At 41.0% G+C, this 18,409-nt stretch overlaps 1 pseudogene; it reads left to right on the top strand.

The window, feature by feature from the left end:
• Positions 1-1,298: 1,298 nt before the first annotated feature.
• Positions 1,299-17,097, top strand: LOC131926133 (cbp/p300-interacting transactivator 1-like; annotated as a pseudogene).
• Positions 17,098-18,409: the final 1,312 nt, after the last annotated feature.

Genomic DNA, 18,409 nt, shown 5'->3' with positions numbered 1-18,409 from the left:
ATGGAACTCTTTTACTTCATGAATTCAGGGGGAACTTCACAATCTTCACAATACCTAGTGCTCCACAAGGCTTGGCACCATATTCTTTTCCCCCTACCACTGTGCTCTACTTCTCAGCAAACCTTGCAGCACACAGGAGGCATTCAATGACCATTTATTGAATGGATGGGTGCATCAATGACTGGAATGAATCTTTTATGACTGGTGCTCCTTTATAACTGCATGTATAGGTTTGGGGTAGACATTAGTTTGTACCTATAAACAACAAGATGTCTGCCTGGCCTTTAATTTGTCCACAGGAAGCTGACAGTACAGAATTTGTTGTAAGAATCATTGCTAAGGCTCCTCTGCCCTTTCTGTGTCCCTTGGCTGCATGTGGTGCAGTCCTTTTCTGTTTTCCTCCCTTAAACTCTTTCCCTTCTGGTTACACAGGGAAACGAGTGATGGCAAATATGCATTCACTCTTGACTTCCTGTGCATTTTCTCCTTTTGGCTACTGGTCCATTTCTTCTCATTTTTAGAACCTGCTTCCTTCTAATAAAACAGGTATGGCTTCGGTAGCTATCATTTTCACATTGCCTTGTCATCTATTATTTTGAGCTTGGGTTGCAGGAGAGAATCGTCATCTTCCTGGATTAAGCTGCTGGCAGCTCATTCTTGAGGTCTGCCAATGGTCAGGAGGACTCATTCAGTTGTCACTGATATCCCCCAGGATTCAGCCCATAAGGGCTGCTGCAAGTTTTTTTCCTATGCAGGATTACATGTCTGAGCAGCATCAAGTGCATGCTTTGTGAAGTCATGTGCCCTATGTGTGTATACCTTCACCCATAAAAATCGTGCTATTTCCAAGCTCTTACAAAGTCACTGATAGGTAGAAAACTTCAGTTATGCAAGATGAATAAGTTCTAGAGATCTGCTACAAGAGATAATGCCTAACAGGAATCTATTGTGCATTTAAACGTTTAACACAATCGATTTCATTCTAAATGGTCTTTCTGATCTTAACAACAAAAAAAGGACACAGATATCTGTTTATTTTCTTGATCACAGTGACATTTTCACACATATGCATGTACCCAAACTCATAAAATCATATATATATATATATATATATATATATATATATATATATATATATATATATATATATATATATTATAAATTTGTAGTTTTTGGTCCAAACCTCTGCAGCCCTATGAGTTTCCTTCTCTCCCAAGCACAAACTTTGCCAAGACCATCAGCTCCAGGTAGCAACATCAACTTCTACCAAGTTATCTGACTTGTGCCCAGACTCTGAAATGCCAACTATGTTAAGGTCTGCACTTGATGTCAAGGGTGGTACCACCTCTGTGAAGGAGGATGCCAAGTAGAGGATGAACTCTCTGGCCTATTCCAATCTGGAAGTGAGAGATCTCAAAGCAGTGGCCATCCTGCCAAACACTGGGGTCACCTTAAATGAAGCCAAAGCCCATGGGCAATGGCAGTCACACTAGCCCCTCTGGATTACCATCTCCAATAGTCTCTACTTCTGTGACATTACCATCTCCAATAGGCTCTCCTACCACTCCTCCTCCCAAACCCCCACTCTTCAACATGTACCCTGTCCCTCACGTGCTGGCTAGTATATGGCTGCAGAAGTATCAATGGGCTACAACCAGAGGAGGCAGGATCCCTGTATAACTGGGTCTTTGGGACAGGGCAGGGCTGGATTACTTTCTCCTGCCAGTGTCCAGAGCACTGTCATCATTGATTCTGACCCCAAGGATGAGGAGTCACTAATGTCTCTGGTGACAGAACTGGTCCTGGACTGAGCCAATGAGATGCCCAAACTGAGACTAGAATGAGTTTTACGTTATTGCAGATTTTCCCTCTGGCTGCCAATGCCAAGTGTCCCTAAAGATTGGGGAACAAAGAACCAATTCTGTTGTAAGTAAAAGTTACTGGAAAGAGAAAAAAAATTTTTTTATATGTAGGTGGGGTGTTCTGTCATGCCAGTCAGCTCCCAAATAACTACACAGAGACTTATTATTAATTATAAATACTCGGCCAATAGCTTAGGCTTGCTGCTAATCAGCTCTTACATCTTAAATTAACCCATATTTCTTATCTACACTCTACCATGTGGCAGTACCTTTTTTCAGCATGGCTTGTTCATTTTCTACTTCCTCTGCTTCTCGCTGGTGACTCCTGTCACTCTGCCCTTCTTCCTGACACCCTCTCAGTTTGGCTCCCCTGCCTAATCTTTTCCTGCCTAGCTATTGACCAATCAGCTCTTTATTAACAATGAGAGCAACACATTTTCAGTGTACAGAAGGATTATTCTACAACATTTATGTGTATATCAATAAACCTATTTTTAAAAATAGTCATAAGAGCCAGAGCCATCCTGTTCTCTTGTGGGGCCTCTATCAGGCTTCTCCTGTCATGATCTTTCACTTCCTACTGCCCCATTCTCAATGCTGTTACCGATCTCCTTCTGTTTCTTCCACAGTTCCTGTCCTACCTTCCTTCCTCTCATTTTTTCTCACCCAACACTCAAATTTATATTTTCTATTAACTCTGAAATTTTAATTCCTCTCTTTTGTATAAATTTGTTTATTGTTCTTATTAAGATAATAATGCACAAGATAAAAACTCAAATAGTTCTCTAGGGCCTCTCATGAGAAATAGCAACCTTAGCCGTTTTGTGTCACTATTCCTGTAGTTCATTTAAACTCATATTGAAAAAGTATTTTTGAGCATTGTCTACATGTTGGGCACTATTCTAGTTGCATGGAATGCATCAGTAATAGAGTAGATTAAAACCACTGCATTCAGGGGATTTCTATTTTCTCAGAGAGGGTAAGAACAGAAACTATACAAAAATACAGCAAACGAGAAGATACATCATGTGTTTGGTTGTGGCAGAAGCCATATGGAACAAATAGCAAAAAAGGATGAAGATCCTGAGCACGGTAAAGAGGTGCACACACAACAGGTGCTCACAGGAGCTTCACTGAGAAAGGCCTAAGCAAATGGTGAACTAGCTGTGTGTGGTCCAGCCTGACCATTCTAAGCATGAAGTGATGCCTGTTGTGTGCATGGAAACCAGTATAGCTAGAGCAGAGTCAGGTCAAGGTAATTCAAGAAATGAACAGACAGGTAGGAGGCATGACTTACGTAAGACAATGATAGTCAACACACTTCTTCATTCTTGTTGAATTTCTTTAGGTGTTTATTATACTTTATGGACAAATGATGCATTTTTTTTTAGTTGTAGATTTTAGGTAGGGTTTTTTTTATCAAATTAGGTTTTTATTTCACACATATTACTGTATTTACATCATATCTTGATCTTCCGGCTCTTATTAAAAAATATTTTCCTTCCCTCCATCCCTTCTCCTGTCCCCCTGTCCCCTTTCAACTTCACAGCTTTTAAAAAATTACTAATGTTATACACAGACATGAATAAATATATAAATACAGCTTGCTGAGTCCCTTTAGCGTTGCTCATACGTACATGGTTTTAGGGCTGACCACTTGGCATTGGATGACCAGTTAGTGGAAGGCTAATTCTCCCTCCCTTTTTCAGAAATCCTTAATTGCCTGTATCTCTTCATCCAGGTATGGGACTCTGTGAGAGCTCCCTCACTGGCATGTCAGTTGGTGTTGTCACTGGGCAAGTCTTGTTTAGGTGACCACATTTTTTTCACATAGAGAAGACAGAGTCTCATAGCACACTTCCAATTCCCCTGGCTCTTACGATTTTTCTGCCCTCTCTTCCGTCATGTCCCTTAAGCCTCAGGTGTAGAGGGTCTATCAACGGGGTCTAGGTGCTCAGGATCAGTTGTTGTCTATATTTTCACCAGTTGTGGGTTTCTGTAATGTTCTCTACCTGCTTTGAAAGAAAGCTTTTTTTTCTCCTTTCTTTTGATGAGGGGCGAGAGTTACACTTATCTGTGGGTAGAAGGGTACATATTTAGAATGAAGTTAAAAATGACAATGGTTTGGGAAGGTGACAGGAGTAGGTTCTCCCCTTAGATCCATTACCTCACTAGGTGTGTGGAGTTAGCTAGCCTTGCAGTACCGGGCATAATTTCCCTTTGCTGAGCTTGTCTTAAGTCTGGTGGTTTATTTCTTCTCATGTAAGGAGATCTTAGTCTGTAAAACAGAATCATCAGCATATGTTTTGTTCTTTTCCACTTTGCAAAAGTTATATTGTCATTTCATTTACTTAAATTATCATCGATTATCCCGATATCTTAATGAGGCAAATGTTGATAACATGTGATCACTACTGTATATTTTCCCATTACCATTTGATAAAAGGTGGTTTTACTGACACAGTTTGTGGTGGGTGCCTGGGCCCCAAGGGTCCCCCAGATCCTGATGTATCCTCAAAGTTAACACTGCTTTATCACCACGCCAAGACAGTCTTTGTATTTTCCACTCACTTGGTATTTGTCTACTAATCATGGAAGAGCCTTGGTGGTAAAAGTCACTATGTTCTTCTAGACACTCAGGGAAAAAAAAATCAAAGAAAATCAAAGCACAATACTAGGTTCACAGATAAATCACATTAATTGTAGCTAGAGTTTTTCTCTGTGGGTTCCGCCAAGTCCTGGCAGTCCCACAGCCCACTTATAAAATAAACATATAGACGTTTATATTATTTAAACTGCTTGGCCATTAGGTCAGGCCTACCATTGTCTAGCTCTTACTCTTATACTCAGCCCATTTCTGTTAATCTATATGTTGCCACGTGATCAGTGTCTTTACCTGTTTCCTTTACATGATGCTCCCTGGATGACAGGCTGGCGTCTCCTCCTCTCTGCCTTCCTGTTCTCTCAATTCTCCTCTCTGCTAGTCCCACCTGTACTTCCTGCCTGGCTACTTGCCAATCAGTGTTTTATTTATCAATCAATCATCCACAGCAACGGATCTGCAAAAATGATCTCTTGTAACAAACCTCCACGCTTAAATACCTGTCCTTTTCATTTCACCCACAATGGCAAAGGCAGCACACATGCTTCTCCTGCCTGTTAAATTATCATGGTAGTCTCTGAATACCATGAGAAGAAGGGCGTTGGGATTATTTTAAAAGTCTGGTGTGGCGCTGCACTCTGGGTGATCCCAGCCAGGTGTATGGAGACCCCCAGTTTGAAACCAGCCCTGGGTATAACTCAAGACCCTGTGAAAATCGATAGTGATATCAAGTGCCTGAGCACTCTGAACACAGCCAGCATGGCTTCTGGATGGGTCATCATGGCATAAGTCCAGCTGAGATCCAGAAAACACAACTTCCGGTGTTCCGTGGGGCACTACTTCTGTGGCTCAAGCTTCCCCGTTGGCCCTACAGCTGAAACGGAGCAAAACTTTAAAGCAGTTTGCTAGAAACTTTTTTTTTTAACCTTTAATTATTCTTTTACTGTTTTCTTAAGTATCTTCCCGTCTGGGGTACATGATAATTCAGAAGCAATTTTCCTGTCAGCATGTTTTCTTTCTTGCTTTATTTTAATTTTTCAAGGACGTGAGTGATCATGAGGGGAAGTAGTAAATGTGCTATGGAAAGTTTTGTTCCAGAATTAGTTTTGCAACTCCCATTTTGAACTTCAAATAAAAACGTTTATTTTTCTTTGGAAAAGTGGAGAATTCAGTGTGGGGCTATGCTGATCATAAAACAGTGGTACAGCAATCCCCACAAAAGCTCTGATTTCAGACATTCAAGGCAAAACCATCGGAGAACCAGGCTCTGAGAGGAACACATCTTCCTTAGCGCTTGGATGGGGTGCTTGATTGCAGCGATGCTTACCTCCTGACCTGCTTGGTGCAGCGGATGGTGACGGGGAGGGCAGGGTGCCCTGGTGTGTGTCAATGGTTCAAATAATTCAAATGCTTGCCTGTGATGTAAGCATAACTTGGATTTTAAAAAAAAAAGAAAAAGAAAAATTCTACTATCTGAAATTCTCCAAGTGCCCCCAAATGTCTTCGAGTAGAGAAACATGCTGTGCCTTTTCTCTTTTCAACATGGATGACAGAAAGATGTTGAAGCCGTTTTAATGATATTTATTATCACGTGGTTAGGTAACACTCTGAAATTTCAGCATGGGCTTTCACTACGGGACAGACAATAAGTATCTACAAGTCTCTGTGAGCCTTTACTAGATCAAGGTTCACCATGTTTACCTACAGGTAAATTTTCACATAAACCAGGGCAAGTGATCTATTCGATCTCTTCGATCCTATTCTTTCTGTAAATAGCAGAGGCCCTATGCTTCTTTTGGCAACACCAGATCAAACTAGGTGGCTAAAAAGCAGATGCAATTGTAGCAAAGGCTGCAAACGTTCTCCTGTGTGAGGGGAACTTTGGGTTTATCACTACCCTGGGGAAACTGTTCTGGAACACTCCCAAGGTTGGTATGGCAGGCAAATGAGGCTGAGCACAACACAAGCTTAGATGATTGTTGCTGTTTCACATTGGACCTGCTAGCTCTGCAGAGGAGGGGTCAGAGTTCAAGTCAGCAGGAGCTGGCCTCAGGCAGAAATTAATAAATGATCACCACAATTAATTTATATTGAACAGTATCATTTCAGATTAGAAAACTGATCTGCCTTGGAACCAATGAATGTAAAAATCTCTCATGGACAAGGTGATGATGTCATCTCACTAGGATTGTCACCCCATTACCAAATAATGGTAGCAACAGGTTGTTTGCCCCCCCTCTCCCTCCCTCCCTCCCTCCCTCCCTCCCTCCCTCCCTCCCTCCCTCCCTCTTCTCTCTCATTAACACCCTAATCTGCCCATTTAATCTTTCTGGTTATATCAGGAAATGTCTGAAAATGTTTCCAACAAACTAGTTCCCAATTGCTTTTGTTAATTTAGTCAAGGAGGAAAGACTGTTTTAATTTTGTTTTGTTTTATCTCCTTCTTCTTCTTCCTCCCTCCTCCTCCCCATCTTCCCTCTTCTTCTTCTTCTTCTTCTTCTTCTTCTTCTTCTTCTTCTTCTTCTTCTTCTTCTTCTTCTTCAATCTTATCTTGTTTTTAAGACCATCTACTCTTCCAGGAGGAAGAAGGAGTTTCAGACATCTTTGATTAGATTATGTGACCACGTAATGGATGCCAAGCTGGCTCCTGTAATACAGTGGTTTACAAAGATTACCATACAAAATATTTTCTTCTCTTCTTTTGAGAGAGTTTTGAAGCATTCAGTAGCATTAAAAAAACAATTAAAAAACTATCTTTCAAAAGAAACATTTACTAAGTAAAGGAAAAATAATGCTCTAAGCTATTTTTACTTAAGAGTGAGATGAGGTATGCATCACAGTGAATGTCTCCCCTTAGGAAGGAAGTGTAGAACTCTGGACATTCCTTCTAACCAAGGCTGGCGTTACTGAAGTATCCCATAAGACTTAGGGTGTGGGAATACAGTCATACTCCTTCTTCATTGATGCAAATGTCCTCAATGTTACCTTTGGATATTTTTCTGATCTAATGAATCATGGTGTCAGGAGTCAAATTCTTCATCAGAATTGTAGACTCTAATTTAGACTCTCAGGAGACCACAGAGTCACCATATTGTGCTTCATCCATCCACTGGGCTGCCCTACTTCCTACACTCCTAGGAAGTAGGAACATGCCCATGTTCTGTACCTTCTCTCTCCTTTTCTCCTCGGCCACATATTTTTCTGTTTGACAGATTCTTTTTTTAATCCTTCACATAGCTAATCGGAACAATTGCTCCCTTCAACCCACTGGGAATAAAGTGCTTGTTTTTACAAGGAGTCAAGAAATGACCCTGAATGATCGAGTGCTTAATCTTGATTGCTACTTTAGCAATATATAGAAATGTACCTCAAGCAGCTTGGAAAATGGCATGATTTTCTGCAGACTCTCATAATGTTTCTATGGTGCAATAATGTTTTTGCCATTACGTTATACCATGTGTACTAGCTGGTTTTGTGTGTCAACTTGACACAAGCTAGAGTCATCAGAGAGGAAGTTGAGGAAGTGCCTCCATGAGATCAAGCTGTAAGGTATTTTCTCAATTAGTGATTGATGGGGGAGGGCCCAGCCCACAGAGGGTGGTGCCATCTCAGGGCTGGTGGTCCTGGGTTCTATAAAAAGGTGGGCTGAACAAGCCAGGGGAAGAAAACCAGTAAGCAGCACCCCTCCATGGCCTCTGTATCAGCTTTTGCCTCTAAGATTTTGCCCTGTTTGAGTTCTTTTCCTGACTTCCTTCAACAATGAACAGCAATATGGAAGTGTAAGCCAAATAAACCCTTTTCTCCCCAACTTGCTTTTTGGTCATGGTGTTTCGTCACAGCAATAGAAACCCTAACTAAGACACTATGCACTACTAGAGAACCAGTTTTCTCTAGAGACATAGATGAAAATTCTGTGTTAGAAAATTTGTTTCTCACAGTAACAGCTGGCACACAGCTGGACTGGCCCTGAGGCCAGCCTTTGAAAGCACCCGGTGGTTCCCCATCCCTGCTGGTGACTTACCACCATCTCTATCACCTGTACTTCTCTTCCCCTTCAAAGGCTTACCATGCCTTGCCATTCCACTGCACTACAGCACCTCCTGATTTTTCTTTTCTCACAGTTTTCCTCCACAGTGTGGATGCTTTGTGGTCCCCAGGAGTCTTCCATGCTTTTGGCAAGGAGAGAAGCACAGAGTTGTTTTGTCTCCAGATTGCTTTCTATATTATGCTTTGTGTTTCTCTCAACTCAGCTGACAATTCTCTCTCACTCCTATTCTCATTTTCTCTCCTTCCTCCTTTTCTTTCTGCCTTTCTTCCTGTCTAGTTCCTCATCCGTTGGTCCCTAAAAATAATGATCATATCTATCAACTATATTGTTGAAAATAAAAACAAAACCATTGATTGCCAAGCAGAGTGGTAAATTGATGTTACTATCTAATTTGTATTTTGAAAACAGTGTCTTCCATCATGTTTTAAAATAAATTTGTTAGCATAAAGACTTCTAATATGTAGAATTTTGAAATGACGAGGTGTATGTAAACATAACTTGAGACTTAGAAGCGGACCCATATCTAAATGACCTTGATTTGGATCTTGGGCTACGAACAAGAAATGGAGAAGACTGTTCAACTCTCTTCATGCTCAACACATCAAATATATCTAGACTTCCATTGTCTGACCAGGGGGCATACAAGCATGCAGGACTATTTATTATATGCAGCTAGATAAGTGCCGATGAGTGTCTACGAGATTTTTTTTTGGATGCACCAATAAAGCAGGAGAATTTCTCCCAATGATGAAATGATATTCAGAGATTTTTCTGAGTGTCAAATAAATTTTGGAAACTCTACAATGCTAGGGCTGAAAAATAGGAAGTTAATGATACTAATTAAAATAGGTCCAGGAAGGTCTCTGCACAGCTGTGCTGAAGCGAAGCTTTTTGGAATTGTAGGCGAGGGCTAGCATTCTGCTCATAAACACGTGGCTGTCATAATGTCGATCTCAACAGAAAGATGTGCAGCCTCAGCTCTGTGATGTCCCAGAAACATGTGGCATAAACAGTGAGGGTCTCTGCTTGAGTTCCTGAGAAATATGTGTGCAGTATGGTTACTGAGAATGGTAATACTAATTTCCTTGAACTACCTTTTAGAAGAAATGATATGAAATGATCTCTCTCTAGGATCTGATGCTTTGGGATCTGACCTGAGAAATCTCACACGCTACTTAAAATTTGTGTATTTTGAGAGCCTAAAATTTTTTTCATCAGATAAATATTCTGCAACTCAATTAAAATAAACAGTGCTAATAACCAGTGTCTGGTCCCTGTTGAGGAGGACCAGAATGGGTTTCTGTGAAGGGCTCCGTGGTTCTCTGCCAAGCTTGGCAGGGTAGAGGTTTGTTTGGCTTCCTCCTCCTCCGTGCTTCTCTGCAGTAAGAGAAAAGCACTCGGTCTGTGCTGAGACTGGCACTCCATGACAAGCACCACTCATGTGAGTGGCCAGAACAGTTTCATATGCACCTCGCCCCCTTTCTCTCTAAGGTAGCCGACTAAATGAGCTTCCTGGCAAGGGAGTGCGCAGGTGAGCAATGCTGAGAGCCCACGATAGCGTTGAGAGTATCAATCTGAAGTATGACAAATGGTAGACTTAATACTTGCACCACTCCATGAAGAAAAGTGGGACCAGATGTCAGCCATCTGATAACAGTCCAGGGATGAGATTGCGCAGGAGATGCTCTGTTCAACCCTGCTCATCAGACGGGGCATCTGATACCGTTTATCCGTCTGGAGACTGGATCTTCAGAACTTTGAAATAGAGGAAAATAAACAGTTGCCTAAAAGCTCACCATGCCCCCAAGATCTTAAAACAAAAGCAAGGGATACTTCCTGGCACGATAACCTCATAATAGAAGCTGATGAGGGTCCTCAAGAATATGCCTGTTTTTAGGAAAGTGTGGTAGCGGAATCTTCCTGCTGAGTCTTGAGATGCCTCGATGCTAAGGGCAGGTGTGGCTCTGCTTCCCTTATTCTGCTTTTCAGAGCTCTGGGTCGCTGAGAGGATGGGGTTGCTGGAGAAGGGTGCAGCCAGCTGCCTCTGGTGCTCAGTTTCCCTGTGTTCCAGTGAAGGAGAAAATGAAGCCAGGGCAGCCTCGGAAAAACCCTGTCAGGCTCCAGCACAGAACTCACTGGGTAAACACTTAGCTGTTGTAATTAAAGACAGCAGGCAGTCAGCGTTAGTATAGAAATAGATCTAAACTCGTTCACCTTGTCCTGTTTATATAACACAAATGGCAACTGTGGATTACAGTTTTGAGGATGATACCAAACTTTATCTGCCAATATACATAGCACATTTGACATTTCTATCCCCATAATTACTCTTTCCCTGGGCTAATATTGCAGAAAGTTATTGATGCAGTTTTTATCTGGGGGGACAGCATTTTATTCTTTATAAGAATTAGAACTAGTCGTCGCTAGGCATTGCATTGAAAAGATGAGGCAGGGGTTGTGGAATGCAGCTCAGTGGTGGAACACTTGTTTGGTATGACCAAGGTCCTTGCTTCAGTTCCCAGACAACAACAAGAAAGTACCGTGAGCGGACTTAGAGCAGCATTTGATAGAAAGGCTGGTGAGCTGTGGGTACACAACTCATCTTTCTTTGACTGCTTTTACATTCTTTTCCGGGCACTTGAATAGCAATTCTACAAGGAGAAACAGATCCCCAAATAAATGAAAACATTCCTCAAGACAATATGTACCTTTTATTTATGATTGCTTGATAAGCTGTCTTAATTATACCCCAAGAGTTGAAGTTTTCCATAATGTCCCAAGGAAATACCAGGTAATCCCCTGTGGGACAAACCCAAACTCTCCCAGCTCCTCTCTCTATTAACGATTTGCTGTGATTTCTTGATGGACTGACTATGTTGTCTTCCTCCCCAGTCTACAGAACTGACAGATGTGAGTCACCTCCTGCAGCGTCCTTCTCTCTTTATGACATGATGTTATGGCCATGAAATAAAACGAATAGAACAGATCTCTCCTCCACTGACAGAATTATAGTCACAAACAACAATAAACTCACAGTTTTTATGCCCTACTTGTCTAATTGAGAAACTAATACTAATTACTCTGGATTGTATTTTGGAGATGGTTTATCCTGTACATATCAGTGAAAAAAATGACATCACCTAAAAGTCATATGCTGGGCTGGGAATGTGGCTCAGTTTTTGGAATGCTTGCCTGGTCATACCCAAGGCCATAGGTTCCATCCCCAGCAATCCCTGCTCACTTAAAAGATTAAATGTATCTTAAACACTGAACTTAAAAACAAACCGATTTTGAATACATGGTAATACTACAAGTAAATGTCACCCTTTTTGTATTTTATATAGAACTTTGGGATCTCTGTCACCTGTGCTCTTAGGTTGGACCTAACTCAAACTTGGGTTTTGAGGATGTTCTTGGTCATTCTTCCAGACTTCTGCAATATTCTGGCTGATTTGTCTCAATTGATGATGAGTCTTTGCTGAACCACCCATCACCTGTTCCATAGACCTCAGTCTGTCTTTGCAAAATAAAAATAGTGAGAGACTATGCTATTAGGTTAATTTTTATTATTAAGTGAACATTTGTACACAGACCATAATCTTTTGGAAGGAGCTTAATTATTGCTGGAGGCTTGATGTTGAAAGTTCCTGAGCATGAGTGAATTCCCATGTGGAAAAGTGCTGTGGATATTGCTCTGTATGCTGTGAATGTGTTGCTCTGATTGGTTAATAAATAAAATGCCGATTGGCCAGTAGCCAGGTAGGAAGTATAGGCAGGACAAACAGAGAAAAGAATTCTGGGAACAGGAAGGCTGAATCAGGAGTCGCCAGCCAAACACAGAGGAAGCAAGATGTGAAGGCAGAACTGAGAAAAGGTACCAAACCACGTGGCTAAATATAAATAAGAATTATGCATTAATTTAAGTGTAAAAGCTAGTCAGTAATAAGCCTGAGCTAATGGCTGAGCAATTTTAATTAATATAAGCTTCTGAGTGATTATTTTGTAAGTGGGCTGTGGGACTGCAGGGGCTTGGTGGGACCTGGAGAGAAACTTCAGCTACAGAAAGGAAAGAGGTAATCTGTTTGTTTGTTTGCTTGTTTTGTTGTTTTCTATCCAGATTATAAGAGGGCCTTTATTCTTATGCATGTTTGATTTGACTGTAAATGTTTCCAATTGTGATTCATTGTTACATGTTTAGCTGTAGGATTCTCCAAAAGAATAAGAAAATGTGCATACATAAAAAGAGAGAGATTTACTTTTAAGAATCAAGTCATGTGATTGTGGGGGCCTGGCAAGACCAGTATCTGTAGGACAACCTAGCAGCAGGACTCAAGAAAGAGCTGATGTCGCAGCTGTAGAGTGGAGGTGGTAAGGATGAAGAATCTCCTGCGTCTAAAGGCAAGTCAATCTTTTCTTCTTTAAGTGATGTGATGAGGCCCACTACACCATGGAAATAAACTGCTTTACTCAAAGTCTACCAATTTAAATGTTAATCTCACTTTCAAAAATACCAGGAAAGTGATGTCTAGGGCGAGTAAATAAACACATTTATGGTCTACTCGTGTTGGTGCTTAAGTTACAGGCCACCTTGTTGTGTAAGAAAGGACATAAAGATACCTCTGTAGAACTTAGGACAGATGTAATGCTGCTGTTGACACGGAATGGAGCATGGCACTTCTTAAGAAGCTCTTCTAGACTCTTCATTTCACACAGGAGATGCCAGCGTCTATCTTGGAGACACTGTGAACTGCACAACTAATTGCAGTTTCTATATTTACACTGGTTGCTTGGAGCTCAGAGCCGTCACATGGCACGGCCCCAAGATGGAGTCTAGGACCTCAAGGCAGCCATTTTAGGGCTGGCGTAGCTCTGTCACCTTGATTATCCTTCTTTGTGTTTTTTATTTATATGTATCTGGACATTTTCCAGAGTTCTCATAGCATCCTCTCCTCTCTCCTATGCAGCTCTATTATGTTATTAAAATTCTGTCTGCCTGCATGCTCTCAACGATGCTAAGTCCCTTGAAAATAGGGACTGTTTCTTGTTCATGATTGAATCACTAGCTCTTAAGGATGTGTAATGCTTGCCATGGGTTTGAAATAAATGTGTTGAATAAATTAATATATATATCTTTATAAGTCACCCAACTCTCCAGTTTGGAATAGAACACAAGTTTATTATTATTTTTGAACAATATTTTATTCCAGTACATATTTAAAATGTCTCATGACCTTCAGAGCATAAATCTAAATTTCTGAGGTGTAGGGGGAAGAGACCGATACTAGCTCTGACATTTTTGTTTGTTTCTGAAAATGGGTACATTTTGAGTTGGCAAAACAAAAGCATGGGGATTGAAATGCTGACCTTTGATTGTCAACTGTGCCTCTTTCCTTCTGTGGAAACTCACCCTAGAATGGAGGTCTGCCCTTCAACTGTGAGTGGGTGGTTTTGAGGTGGATCGACTCAACAGTGGTTCTCCAGGAGTCTTCATGTGCTGTGTGGGTGGTCTCCAAGAGGAGATCTGTTTTGACACAGCAACTTCTGTTCTTACAGAAAGTGAAAAATTGCAGATGCTCTGGTTGCTTTGAGGTGACTGTTCTGTACCACTAAGTCTGTGACAGGGTTCTTCAATATACCTCCTTTTCTGGTACTGCTCTCCTAGTTGACTTATACCAAGAGTGCCTTAATGTTCTCCCCAACTTGACTAAACTTTAGACAAGTCTCTTCCTGCACTATTCCTCTGATCTCACTTTTCTTACAGCCTTTACTTTAGAAAACTTGTAAATTCTTTATCTGCCTCTCTGGGATATAAAATTTTAAAACAGATTCACGGTAGTTTTACCTGCCAGAGGCTTTTTCTCAAGGATGTGGGAACCATCCCTTTGAAATGTAATATTCAAGGAAGAACGTGTGTCCACCTTGTAATTCCATGGGAGGCACCAGCCTCATTCTTCAGGAGTCTTACTGCTAGTTTAAGCTTTGTATCTCTTGACATAAAAATAGAAGGGACTTTTTGTTGCTTGGGAAATTAGTAGACACACTTATACCTACCTCTCTGCTCTTAAAAGCTTTCCAGTCCTTTGTTTCAGCTCAGACTGAGTTCTAGACCTTTCTCTTATTGTAATATTGCTCCCATTATGACTTTTGGCTTTGTCCCTAGATGTAAGCTCTTACTGACATTTTAAGGACTGACTTATAAACCAGAGTTGCACCTTTTCAACATGTCTAAAACAGCATCCTGATACCACAGAAACAAGCAGGAGTCTAGGTCAAGAGGTAATGGGCAAGCTCAGAATAACAGCATCTGTTGGGGCTGACAAGGTGGCTCAGTGATTAAAAGGACTAGGTGATTGTCAAGATAACCAGGGTTTGATTCCCAGCACCCACAAGGTGTCTCACAACCATCTGTTACTCCAGTTGTGGGGAATCCATGCCTTCTTCTGGCCTCCGCGGGACCTGGATACATGTGCTGAACTGACATAAATGTTGGCAAAACACCCATACACATAAAAGAAAAGTAAATGCATTTTTAAAAACAAAAGTAGGTGCTGTCCTTTCGCTGGTAGCATTTACCACTGTCACTTTGGAATTAATTCTGCTAAGGAGTCATGTCTATTTTTTTTTTCTAATCTAAGACAATGCTTTCTCTTAATCACTGTTGGGTGAACACTGGCAATTATGAAACCATTCCTCTCATTTCAACAGGCTTAATTTCTACCCGTGGTCATTTTGAACTTTATCTGAGCCTATGTATATGGATTCATCTTAGCATTATGGTATCCGTTGTAAGGCACAACTGCACCGATTGTCTGGGATAACCTGAGTTGGTTCACTCTTAGAAATCTAGAAAAATTAAGAACACACAAACATTTGGAAGCTAAGAGTTTTGCAGCTGGACAAAGGTCCCACAAGTGACTCTGATATTAGTGAAAGAGAAGGCAGATGCATTTTGACTGGGATGAAGTCACTTTGGTCCTGACCAATATATACCCCTCTTCTTTTGACTTTTTTTTTTTTTTTTTTTTTTTTTTTTTTGGTTTTTTGAGACAGGGTATCTCTGTGTAGCTTTGCGCCTTTCCTGGGACTCACTTTGTAGCCCAGGCTGGCCTCGAACTCACAGAGATCCGCCTGCCTCTGCCTCCTGAGTGCTGGGATTAAAGGCGTGCGCCACCACCGCCTGGCACTTCTTTTGACTTTTACCCTCTTGGTCTTGCTAATCCTTGACCCAGGATCATGCTTCTGGAAGTCCCTCCCAAATTTGTACCTCTTGCAATCATGGAACCATCTGCCACTCTCCAGTTTCATAGCATTCTGCATCCAGCTTTCATATATTGGGGCCAGACTGTTCTGGAATACTGTGCATTTGGAAAAGAGCAAGCATCAGGAAATCGCCTAGCCATTTGTGTTCTAGAAACTGCTTCTTACAAAGATCTCTCCTTCCTTGAATTTCTTAGGTGAGCCTCTGGATGAACTGCTTGTTTACAAGTTCCATGAGGAGGCTAGATATAGACCTTCCAAATTCCTACTCTTGGTCTTGGAAACTGAACCTTTAGTTTCTGCTACCAATCTGAACAGACTATTTGATAATTTAATCAAAGCGTAGTTAGGCAGCTTGCTTTCTTCAGGCTCTGATCTTTGAATTATCCTTGAGTTTAAACAAGTTTTTAAAAAAAGGAATCAAGCTCTGGGAGGTAGAAGAAGCCCCTTCTCAGAGGTGACTTTCCATAAAAAGAGAGAATTCCCTGACTTGCTCCCTCCCACACCCAGCTTTTGATTCTCCTTTTCTCGACAACCACAAAGAAAAGGTTCTGCCTGACCTCTGACGTGCTTGGCCTGTTGGCCTTGCAGCAAGGCCCTGGCTCCCATAGCAATATTTTCAAACAAATCTCTTTCTCTAACTCTACGCTGGTTGTTTGACATGTTCAATTGATTGCCATTCTCATCGATTTCCAGACTTCTTTTTTTTTTTTTTTTTTTTGTCCATGCCTACATTCTAATTTTCCTGGTCCTGAAATCTATTTACCACTGCACTTATCACAGCTGCAAATCTGACCGTAGAAGGATCTCAGGGACAAGATGGTTTTGTCACCATGGAAACCTTTGTGTAGACGGAGACACTGGAGACACATTCGTTTTGTAACTTTCATGACCTATGAGGAATTTGTGGAATTTCATTAGTGGATGCTGACTAGAACTGTAGAAAACAAGAGTCTGGTACCTTTTTTTTTTTTTTTTTTTTTTTGAGAAACTGAGGACGATTTTAAATCTACACACTAAACTTTCTGAAGCACGGGTTTAATAACAATCTTTTTAATCCTGACGGTTGGTTTTTACAGATGGGCTGAAGACGGAAGCTCAAGTTTATTGGCCTCATGTTGCCCATGAATGGGTGGTAACAAAACCATTGGAATATTATCTCTACCTAGATCAAGAACAAGTCAAACTACATCGAGGACGACAAGCAGATCCACTCAGGATCGCCTGCCACTCTGGACAGGCTACAGATTTCTCATAGAGTAGCTCCAGTTCTCCTACTCTATGACAGCCGATGTGTTTCTGTTCTAAAGCCTCTGTTTCTTATCTGAAAATATTCCCACAGAACATGTGCAGTCACATTGGAGAACTTCATCATCTGAAGGGGCCAAGTAGAAAAAACACTGTCAGGGAAATGGCTGCAGCATAGGAGCCAGAAGACCTTAGCTTACTGGGGGCATCATTTATTTATGATGAGCTTCAGTAGGGTTCTCAGCCTCGCTATTTATGATAATCACTACATGGATGGGTGTGTGTGTGTCTTTGTGTGTGTAGTTATATATGTATTTGTAGGTGTGTGTGTAAGTATGTGTATAGGTATGTGTAAATATGTGTGTAGGTATGTGTATGTATAGGTATGTGTGTATTTGTAGATATGTGTGTGTGTAGGTACGTGTGTGTGTGTGTGTGTGTGTGTGTGTGTGTGTGTGTGCTGTAGGTATGTGTGTGTGTAGGTATGTGTATGTGTGTGTGTCTGTAGGTATATGTGTGTAGGTATGTATTTGTAGATTTTTGTGTAGGTATGTATGTAGGTAGGTAAGTGTCTATAGGTATGTGTGTGCGTAGGTGTGAGTGTGTTTAGGTGTGTGCATGCAGGTATGGGTCTGTAGGTATGTGTACGTGTGTGTTAAGTGTATATTTGTAGAAGTATGTGTATGTGTGTGTGGAACCCCTGGAGGCCAGAGGCCAAGAGACAGTTATTAATAGTTGTGAGCCACCTGAGTGCTGAGAACTGAACCTGGGTCCTCTGAAAGAGCAGTAAAGTGCTCTTAACCACTGAGCCATATCTCCAGTCCCACAGAGTAATTGTTTGTTGGTTTACATGTTATTCCTAAGAACAGAAAGAGATGGTGCATGGTAATAAGCATTTATTAATGCTTATATAATATTGCTTATTTTGCATGAGTGTCTGATATTTCCAATCAGTTCTCAGCTACCTAAAACATAGATCCAACAGAATGCTAACTGCCTAAGATAGTAGCAAATCCATCATAGTTGTTCAATACTTTTTAGTGTGTGACTTGATGTGCATGGCTGTAAGAAATACTAAAATAAATGCCACAAATAATTTAACAAACATTTATTGTGTGAAATTTATTGTGCTAGGTCCCTTAAGAAATACAAAATGGATCCAACATGAAATCTGCCCTTTAGGCACTTACAGTCTACCAGGGGATATCAGAAAAAGTAACAAGATAGAAGGCTGGGAGGCCCTAAAAGAAGTACAGAAACAGTGTCCAGAGAGTTCACAGGAGGAATTCATTTTAGCTCAGGAAATTGTGGAAAACGTCATCAAGATGAAATTCATGTTTCACTTGAAGTAGAAGTGAAATGTAGACATGTGCAAAGAGTAAAAACTGCCTA

This window comes from Peromyscus eremicus, chromosome 16_21, assembly GCF_949786415.1.
Source record: "Peromyscus eremicus chromosome 16_21, PerEre_H2_v1, whole genome shotgun sequence".
NCBI classification, from domain to species: Eukaryota; Metazoa; Chordata; class Mammalia; order Rodentia; family Cricetidae; genus Peromyscus; species Peromyscus eremicus.
The sequence above is the reverse complement of the archived record's forward strand: the minus strand, read 5'-3'. Positions and strand labels throughout refer to the sequence as shown.